At 39.5% G+C, this 10,696-nt stretch overlaps 1 long non-coding RNA gene across 1 annotated transcript; it reads left to right on the top strand.

The window, feature by feature from the left end:
* Positions 1-7,642: 7,642 nt before the first annotated feature.
* LOC130418124 (uncharacterized) lies at positions 7,643-10,462 on the top strand. The gene is made up of 3 exons (XR_008906287.1): positions 7,643-7,764; positions 9,299-9,408; positions 9,870-10,462. It is a non-coding gene; the product is annotated as an uncharacterized LOC130418124 (long non-coding RNA).
* The last annotated feature ends 234 nt before the right edge of the window (positions 10,463-10,696 follow it).

The following is a 10,696-nucleotide window of genomic DNA, read 5'->3' as shown; positions in this document are numbered from 1 at the left end:
CGCTCTGACTCACATTTCAATGGCAATAAAACTGAAGGAATGCCTGGCTTTTGGAGAGATTGGTAGTTATTGATTTTGCCGGAGGCCGACAGCCTCGCTCCTGGCTGCGGTTCCTGCTACATGGCAGCTGCGGTAGCAGTGCAGCTTTTTGCAGAGCATGGCCCACCTGCAGTGTTTTGCCGACTGCCAGACACTTTATAAGTCTCTGATCCTAAAATTCTAGAGAGAAGCGATGTGCTGCAGCGGGAAGGCCTATATGGATTAGAAGACACACTTCCTCAAAAAGATATGCACACACACACACATTGTTGCATTAAATCTGTAGCCAACTTTCATCCGATCATTTTTGTGTCTGTGCCTGCACTGGGTCTTCATGGATAAGAGCGTTCGGTTGCTATCAGTTATTGCCTGCGGGAATTTACAATGAGCGGATACCCCGCCACGCTTCATATGCAGGAACATTTCGATAAGATGAGTGAAATTTAAGCCCCCAAGCATCTGAAAACAAGCGCCTGTGGCTAACGCAGAAAAGTTCAGCAGCAGAAATTACTTTTCATCCCCGCTGGCTATATGATGTTTAACAAATTTGTCTTCGCGAAGGACAAGAGCCTAACGTCCTGACCTCACTCATCCGAGAGAACACGCGTGATCGTTGGTACAGCAAAAGCCTGTGATGATGTAATTGAATGTTCAACACCGACACAAATGGTCCACATTACAGCGGCATGATGACCTTGCCATGTGCTTTTCAATTTTATAAATGAAAAGATGCAAGGTCCCTTATGATGCTGTCGAAACTAAGAAACAAATGAGGCACAATTTAACTTAAACTTTATGAAAATGTTTTCCTAAATAAAAAATGGCACGTTGTGGCATCCGAGACCGGACTTCTGGAACCTCCATGTCTGGCTCCTGGACGGGACAAGGAGATCCTGAGTGGCCTACCCCCTGCGGTGGTTAAGACCATCACTAGGCGGCTGTGCGGTTTTAAGAGTTGCCTCTTCTTGTCCTTCTCGAGGAGAAGACCCGTGGAGTTGCTCGATCAGGAACGTTCTGTCCTTCCTACAAGAGAGACTCGAGAGTAATCTATCCCCTTCCACACTGAAAGTTTATGTAGCTGCCATTGCCGCTCATCATGAACAAGTTGCTGGTAAGTCTCTGGGACAGCACGACCTGGTCATTATATTCCTAAGGGGTGTCAGAGGGCTAACTAGGTGGGTCAGCTTGCTATTTCCGCCTCCCTTCTTCCCCCACTTGGTGAAGAATGGTCATTCCATCCATCACTAAGCACCTCCTGTGGGTGGGCTGGGCAGAGCAGCCCTGCCTCCTTAGGCTGGGTATCAGCGTATAGCTCCAACCAGACCTAGTGCTCCAAACGTAGTAACCCCCCCCCTAGCAAGGTGGTTCCGTCTCATGTATCCTAATGATTGGTTCCCACCTTGGTAACCCATGACCTTCCCTAGGTGGACCTCCACCTTGCATCACTTCCTTCACTCTGCACATTCCTCCCATGAGTTCTCCCCTGATGGCGAGACCATATTGGTGTCTCCACTACACTTCTCCCTATGGCAGGAAGTGATCTCTGTACTGCGTTTCCTCGGTGAGGAAATAGCGCTTCTCAAGTGGCCCTTACGGTGCGGGCAGCATCTCCCTGTTAGAGAAACAAAGCCTCCGCCTGTGATGGCCAGTAGAAGGGGCTTCCCACCTTTCCAAATCTCTGGGACCCCCTACCCATCCACTGGACGGTTACAATTTCGAGATAGGGCTCACTTCTGACACGCCCAGGCCAGTCAGCATCACTTCACTAGAAACTGTGGCGCCGCACAGCGCCGTGGCATTTTCCATAGGAACCCCATCTGTCAGTTCGACACAACGTCGAGAGACTGACAGAAAGGGAAACTCTTGGTCACGGATGTAACCTCTGTTCACTGATGGAGGGAACGATCCTTTTACAAAATGTATGATGGATGCATAAACCACAAAGGAAACAAAATTTAGATGGACAAAAATGTCCAAAACAGCGCACAAGGGTTAAAATGTGTATATTTGATGCAATTGAATTATGTGTGTAATATAAATAGTTTACACACACAGTATATATATATATATATATATATATATATATATGAGTTATTTATAACTTTTTTTGTTGCTGAATGTTCGGGTGGAAAATTGAAGCCCAACAGAACCGTAATTGTCCGGTTTATGGAGTTTGAGGTCCCTGGCATTATGGCTAAAGTTCAAGCTGCCCTTAACTGTGAAGAGCGACTTATACTAATGGATGCATAGGGCAATGAAATAGTGAAATAGTGGAGTCAGAGGGAACTAAAGGTATTTTTATGTATATATTTTATGCAGAATGGTTCGGGGTGACTGGTGTGTGTGATTTATTTATTTATGTTATCTACAGGTTCGTTGTACTGGAAGCAAAACGCTTTCAAACGAGTTTCAAAGATTTCAACAAGGGTTTAAACGAAAGAGGTCCGGGTACTGAGCATATCTTCTTATATTTTAAAAAGCTTTCGGAGTACTCGACACAGCGTTGAAGCCAGATGGCGTGGCTGAAACTCTGAGATTTTAATGTAAATAAAGTCAGATTCAAAAACCGCCACTTCGCATTCAGCAATCACTCAGAATTTCTTAGACGTAAGATTCTTGGGTTTCTCCTTATATGCCCGCGAACTTCCATCCGTTCTCTCTCACTCGTTCGTCTCCTCCGGGTGGCTTTTACGGTCTCCTCGCCAATCACTGGAACGAGATACAGGTGTTCACAATGTGCACTTGACCTACTCTGAGCTCATGATAGACAGACAGACAAACAAACAGAACAACACATTGAAAGGTTATTTTATCTGAGTTCTATCCAGTTATAAGCTTTATCAGTAAGGTAAAGATGTGTTTTGTTATAAGCAGTTATTTTATATATAAATCTGCAAACTTGATTCTTAATAATTATTCTTAATTCATTAAATAACACAACCTAAAATGTAACGAGTAACTAGTACTTGGAGTAGTTTTTTAGAAGAGAAATTTTTACTTTTACTCAATTACTTTTTTAACACCAGTACTTTTACTTGTAATTGAGTACAATTTCAGCAATTTATCAGTGCTTGTACTTATGAACTAATTTCCAGTACTCTTTCCACCACTGAGTGAAAGTAATTACAAAAACAAGTATCTGATGTGACAAAGACAACATTCTAGAAGAACTGCTAAAAGAGCTAAGAAGAGGAGGAGGAAATAAGCGAAAATAATATTCAAAATAATTGTGAACAAGATAAGCGGAAAAGAGAAGAAAACTGTTAAAGAAAGTAAAGAAACTAGATCAAGAACCTTACCAAAATCAAAAGAGAATATCTTGAAAGACTGGAGTTCACACTTTAAAACACTGCTCGATAACAAGAACAAAAACGCAAGTCCAAACAACCATCCAGTTGAATCACCCGACGATCCGGACAAACAACGACTGAGAAGTCGTCAACGCGATCAAAGACTTGAAGAAAAACAAGGCTCCTGGACCCGACTACGCAATGACAGCAGAGGCATTACAAGATGCACTGCACACTATTTGTCAAGCAGTTAACGTAAAGAAACATGCCCCCAACCAAGGGACATCAAGTATGATAATCCTACTATCAAAGAGAGGTAATCTACAGTTGATGACAAACTACGGAGGCATATCCTTGATATCCATAGCAGCCAAGGTCTACAACTGCGTACTCTTCAACTGAATACGAGAACCGATCGATGCAATTCTCAGGAAGAACCAAGCAGGCTTCCGAACAGGTCAAAGCTGCACCCAGCAGATCCATGTACTGAGAAGAATAATGGAAGGCGCCTATAGTCAAAACCATACCACTATTCATAATGTTATCGTCTTCAAGAAGGCGTTAGACTCAATCGATAAGGAGATGATGTTTGCCATTATGTGACATGGAATACCAAAGTGGATCATTGACGGGATCAAGGTATTGTACGACAAGTCAACAAGTAAAGTTTACTTCAAAGGCCTACTATCAGAAGCATTTGACATCACGACTGGAGTTCTCCAAGGTGATGTATTAGCACCTTTCCTATTTATAATTGTGATTGACTATATTTCTAGATTATCCAAAAACAACTTGGGATATCTCACGCACAAGGCTGAAAAAGTTCAGGGCAAAAGCTACTGTGTCACAAGAAGTCAAACAAAGATGAAAGAACCCTGTTACGTCCGTAAGGACGTTTATAGAATGATGTGTGTGTGTGTGTGTGTGTTTGTGTTTGTGTTGTATTGTTTTTCCGTCCTATCTGTTTCTCTTACTTACTAGAGAGCTGTGTATTGAGAACATTTGGTAGAGAGCTGTGTATTGAGAACATTTGGTAGACAGCCTTGTATTGAGAACCTTTGCTTATAGAAAAGTGCTTGTATATTTTATTACATTGTTCTCAGTGTGTTCATCGTTCCTTGCTTTGGCTGTGTCCAAACCCATTTTACTTGTGAATGTTGTGGTCCACAAAAGAGAAGGGGATAGGTAAGATGTCACGTGACGTACATTGTACACACGTAGTAAATTTGTTGTATTAAAACACTAGTTAGGGATTTGTGCCACCCGCTGTATTTATGTTTATTAGTTAGTGTAGTTTAGTTACGACATCACGGAAGTTTAAGTCTTTTTCTTTGATCTTTCTTTTTAGTTTCGTATTAGAGGGTAAAATGTGTTAGATAACTTTTTTCCTTGTATTACTTTTGTTTGTTTGGCACAATCCGTTTTTCCCTTTTCTTTGTGGTTGGCATGGCCGCATTAACAATAGGGCTAGGCGGGGCTAAAGCCCCGGGGCCCGAGCAAGGAGGGGGCTCGTGATTGGCTGTGGAGCAGATTGATTACTACTAGCCATCTGATTGCCAAAGCCTTACCACGCTCCCCACAAATTAGCCCTGTTATTTAGTAGCGCTTTGCCGTATATTCCATCCATTATCATGGAATCATTCTCATTAATATTATTAACAAAATTGCGCATTCGCATTATGATTGGTCAGGTCGCATGTCAATCAAACTCCCGTGGGCAGCAGGGCACGGTGAATTGAAACGTCACATTTGAATTTGATATACCAAATCAAATGCATTTATTTTATATACAACAATTCAACTTAGGCCTATCAGGCGATGGCTGTCTGCGCCTTATTAGAATATAGCCTACGCATCAACCAATCAATCGCCTCCACTCTTCACTTCATTCTAGACTATTCTTAAAATTGCCGCGCAAAAAACAGTCTTTGACAGCTAAAAATGTCATCATTAAAAAAAAAATGTTCGAGTGGGGCTCAAAAAATGATTTTTTTAAAAGCTAAACAGCAGAGGAAACATGAGCTACTCAGTAAAATCCCAAAACTATCGGGTTATTTTACTAAAGCTGATGATCACGGAGTGGTGGATGTTGGTGCTGATGATAAAGACACAGCGTCATCATCGACCCCACTAATTTCAGGTAACGTTAACTGTTAAGTTTGATTATTAACTTGATGGATGTATGATATTGCTTTTTGTGTTTGATCAAACTATTCGCCTAAAGGGCTGGCAGTGGCGATAGTGCTAATGTGTCCGGTAGAAATATGTCAATTGTGCTGAGCCATCATCATGATGTAAGTTTATAATTTAAACACGTATTTAAGCATTGTGGTATAGATACAAATTATTTTAAACTGCTCAGGCACAATAAGCAGCAGGAGAGGATTCATTTTGTAAATGCTCGTTTTGATACCATGGTGAACTTGAGACGGTTTGGTCTTAAAGTGACAGAAGCTGCTAATAAAGCTGCTGTCGCCATTGTGTCATTGTGTTAATCAAAATTAATTGTATATTGTAAAGGAATTGGCAAAAGTTATTCTGAATGATTCTAGATTATATTTATGTAAAACAACTTCAGCAGTGTTTTAGAAAAAAGCAGTTTTTTTTTCTCTTTCTCTGTAGTTGGTGACCTAAAGTGGTGGGGGGGCCCTGCAGTAACTTATAGCCCCGGGGCCCAGTGAGCTCTTAATGCGGCCCTGGTGGTTGGGTTTTGTTCTTGTATACATATATTTATTAAACTCATATTCACTTTATTCAGTGGTCCTTCGTGTTTTCTCACTTCACTCCGTGTTATAAGAGATGTGTGTATGATGTGGTTACATATGTTCCCCTTCTTAAAACCCTAGACGTGTACGAGTCATATGAGGGTCGTAACAAACCCGAACAAGAAAGAAAAGTCAATGATATAGCCTTCGCGGATGACATGGCTCTTCTAGAGAGTGATGCGAACAGCGTGCAAGAAGAATGAGATGCTCTCAAACGAAACGCCAAAACATACAAAAGTACAGTAGGCTACTGGTCAGAAGTTTGGACACATTGCAGTTCTAAATGTTTTTGAAAGAAGTCTTTTACCGCATTAATGTTTTTCTCAGAATTAAAGTTGTTCTTATAATTAAGTCAGTCGAAAATGTAACTTCATTTTATTAGCTCGCGTGCGTGTCAGATTATGACCAAACAAAGTGTTTGTATTTGTTTTATATGATAAATAAAATAAATAAAAATTCTAAATAATTGCCATAAATTCGTGGTATATTTAAAACTAGGCATATTTCCAAAATTTCCCAGATGAAGTTCCCATGGAAAGTTTCCGATCTAGTGCATTATGCGTCACTCACCATGTAGGACATAATAAACGTGCGAACAAGTGGCTGATATGAGGCATCACTTCTACAGCTCAACCAGTGAAGGGAGCGGAACTCTTCGGATTTTAAAGCGGATTTGATTGGACAAGAACTTTGAAGAGACTCGAAGTGTAGCGTGATGTCATGGAATTTTGAGATTTATGTGAGCGCACGTGCCAGAATGTCGGTTTTGAAGGGTAATATCTCCTAAATGCAGATTTTGTCCATGCTTAAGCATATTAGTTTATTTTCGTCCTTATGGTCCACAACGTGAACTGCAGTTGGATCGTTTTTACTTTCGCATCCTGACACATTTCCGAGTGAAAAGAAATTTCAAAGTAGAAAATCAGTAGGCATGGCTTGCGTTTTTCACTACTAACGGATTGTAGGCCTATGTGTAAAACAGCTGTTGTATTAATTTTTAAATGAAGCTGGTTGCAGACTGACGGTTGAATCTGTGGAGTAAATGGATGCTCCCAAGCAGTCTAATTTACGTAATTTCAGATGGATAGTCATTTCAGGGCGGAAGTGCATTTTAGGATTTTAACTGAAGATTATGAGGCAACATGAATTTTAAAAAGAAAAATACCCATATTGATAAACTTTTTACTTATATACAATATTTCATGAAAGAATGAGAATTGTATTTGAGATTCAAGATTCAAGAGCCATTTTTATTTCACCGGGACTTTAAGGCTCACTCATTTTTAATAAAAGGGAAAAAACTTTTATTTTTATTTCACTGGGTCTTTAAAGTCACCACGAAACAGAAGTTGCGATTGATTGCTTTTCCACATTGTGACGTGTATACGAGTGAAACGGTATAGAGCAAGAAAAAGTAGAGCAGGGCTTTATTTCTCGCTTTTTGATTGGTTAGTTGTAAGTAGGGCCTGGAGTAGAGGTCTGTTGGACAGTCAGTATACATCCCTACCTCTTTTTTGTTCCGTACGTCATGTGGTGAAGAGTTGTTGTTGAGAGGGGGAGATGAGCTAAATGTTTTTGATTAAATATAACAAGTGCAAATCAATAAAGAAAAATTAATAAGTTGTGCACTAATCAATAATTTACATGCCAGCAATCATCCACGCCAGCCGGTACGTAAATGGTTTTATTTTCCACCACAGGGCTGACAATGGCAATTTCTAGAATGTAAATACAAACGCATCACGTGCTGTAGTGATGCGCGGATCCGCGGGTCGCGGGGATCGGGTAATAAAAAAATACATTTTGATAAATTGCGGGTGAGTCGCGGTTGGATGATATCATATACAATATTAACTAAATTTCTAAAAAATATGAATATGTTTTAAATGCATTTTTAATCCGGTGCTAATTTGCAGTAAATTAAAAGAAATGCGCGCGTGGCGGTGGTAGATGACGGTTTATTTCTTAAAGTAGAAATGGAGGCAAAACAGATCCGAGAGAAATTTAAAAAGGGAGAATTATAAACATAACAACAGGTAGGAAAGAAAAGTACCGTGTGGGAGCGTTTTAGCGAAGTGGTTTTAACAAGGATGAATCAAGTGCTGGGTATGCAACGAATGTGAGGCACTGTATGTATATGAAAGCCATAAGACTGGTACCTCTAATATTGTACATCATGTGTGTGCTAAATCGAAAGATATTTATAGACAAAGACAGTGCTAGAAAATTTACTGAGTAATTGTTGGATATCTATATCCAAGAAAATTATACGTGCTGGTGGATAATTTATTTAAAGAAGCGGATGCGGGAGACATTTTAGCTTATCCGCGCATCTCTAACGTGCTGCCTTGGTAACATAAGAGACTGACTATAACGCTTCTGTTCGCATTCAATTGCACGATTCAGCATGGTTGTCTAATGTAAATTCCGAGCCGAAAACACTTTGTAATCGTGCCGTGTCAAACCAGACTCGCCTCAAACATAACTGTAACCGTTTCAGACTGTGCTTATAATGGTTCGGCGCGATGGTGGAAAATGCTCTAGAAATGTCCTGACTTTAATATCACACAAAGTAATGTTCATTTTTCTATCATATCTATATTTTAAATGGCTATTCATGTTTGTCTATGTTTTTTTATGATTTAGTATCATCACAAGTTTATCATATGACTTTTGAAGACGTGCAATATTATTGTTTAGACTATTTTTACTGTGCTTTTGAAATGTTCTGTACTTTTTGAAGCTAGACGGACACTTTTGGTGTCCTATGAAGATTTTCCATTTGTGTTCGACAGAAAAATAACAGCACTCAAGTTGTAACAACACAATTGTTTTTTTCCGTAAACTTTTCATTTGAAGGTTTTTCTCATCCGCTACAGGGGAAATGTGATCTTATGGTTGTAACAAGAAGTTTTGCAAGTGTTTTGTACCAAAAAATAGGTTCCCCTGTGAATTATAATGTTTGCATCCCAATCAGTGTTTGGATTCTGTCATTTTAAGATCACATTACGATTCGCAGGCACTCGCTGTGTTTAATGTGTAATCTGTGTTGCCACAGTGCACAGATATCTCTGGTCTTCCTATAGTTACTGGAGGATGAAGTGCATCAGGATTGCATGGGTAAAAGTGTGATTTTTGTGGTAACTGAGATGCAATCAGAAGTGTCCAGAGTCATCAATCACAACTATGTTTTCCTCTCTTCAGCCTGTGTATGGAGATGATGCCTCCCCCGCACGGCATTGACATGCAAACCAGATCCCACTAGAGACATTGAAGAAGAATCTAACTGATGAATGACGAATGGATGCTTAAAGGTTGCCATCTTTCTTTCTTTCTTTCTTTCTTTCTTTCTTTCTTAAAACCATGCTTCATTGATGTTGGAGTAATAATTAGCATGTCTTGTCACATCAGCTCCAATATCACCCCAGCTCAACTAACAATGCAAAACACTCCCATAATCCTCCTAAACGTCTATTACTAGAAGACAGTTAATGTACAGGCAAAATGTCATTCTAGTTGCACGTCATTAAACGGCTAGTTCACCCAAACACTGTGCAGTCCATTGTACATACAGATGATTTATTGATCTTTAAGCTCTGATAAGTGGACCACTTTGTGTCCTCTCTACGGTCAATGTGGCCTGTTTGGTCTAACTGCACCCTAGTCTTCTTCAATTGTTTTTAGATTGCAATAAAATAAACACTTTACCATTTTATGATATCTGAAGGTTCGCAAACAAATTTTCAAAAACACCCTGATTCTTCCATAAACACAGCAAACAACAGGATGCTGTCGATACGAAGCTCAGCACTATTGAACGAGTCAGACACACCCGAAGAAACTCAAGTCGGCACTTCTTATTTCAGTCGCCTTTGAAGCCATTCAAATATAGAATCAGTATGACAGAACTGAAGATGGATGACAGGGATCATTGTGAGTCTTAGTCAACTAGCTTCATTATTTCAGAATCCTCTGATGAAATAAGAGAAGAGAAGAAAAACAACAAAGGATAGGCAAAGCAAATGTGAGTCACTCACAAGGTCTCATCTAACAAGATTGAAGAAAACGAGCATTGAAGATTTGTCACATCGGTAAATGTTTTATAAGTCCATGTGGAGTAGTTGAAGTGTTGAATAGGTTTTGATACTTTTTGATTAACGGAATTGTTCTCACTTTATTGAACTGTTTGAAAAAGAGGCTGCTTTCAGAAATAGGGTGTAAAATAAACTTTATATAAGTTTATCTAAACGTTTAACAGATGGCGAGTGAGGCAAGGTGCTGATTGGTTGAAAATGTTTGAACGGTTGAGGTTGGGTTTTACATTTTTAACTCAATTGGGTATTTGTAATTATTTTTTCAAATAATTACACAGCCACGGAGAAAATTAAGTTTTATGTTTTTCTGAATTTAATGTTTATAGATATGTGTTTAGGTAAATGATCATTTTTTTACCAAACTGTGAACTACTAACTAATTTTTCACAAATTTCTAATAAAAATGTTGTTTCTTATGCACTCACTCCTGATTTTATTGAAATTTGTTGAAATTCAACAGATACTGGACTGGAATGGCCACAGTACACCTAGAACGGCTAATTCAATT

Source organism: Triplophysa dalaica, chromosome 3 (assembly GCF_015846415.1).
Source record: "Triplophysa dalaica isolate WHDGS20190420 chromosome 3, ASM1584641v1, whole genome shotgun sequence".
NCBI lineage: Eukaryota > Metazoa > Chordata > Actinopteri > Cypriniformes > Nemacheilidae > Triplophysa > Triplophysa dalaica.
The sequence above is the reverse complement of the archived record's forward strand: the minus strand, read 5'-3'. Positions and strand labels throughout refer to the sequence as shown.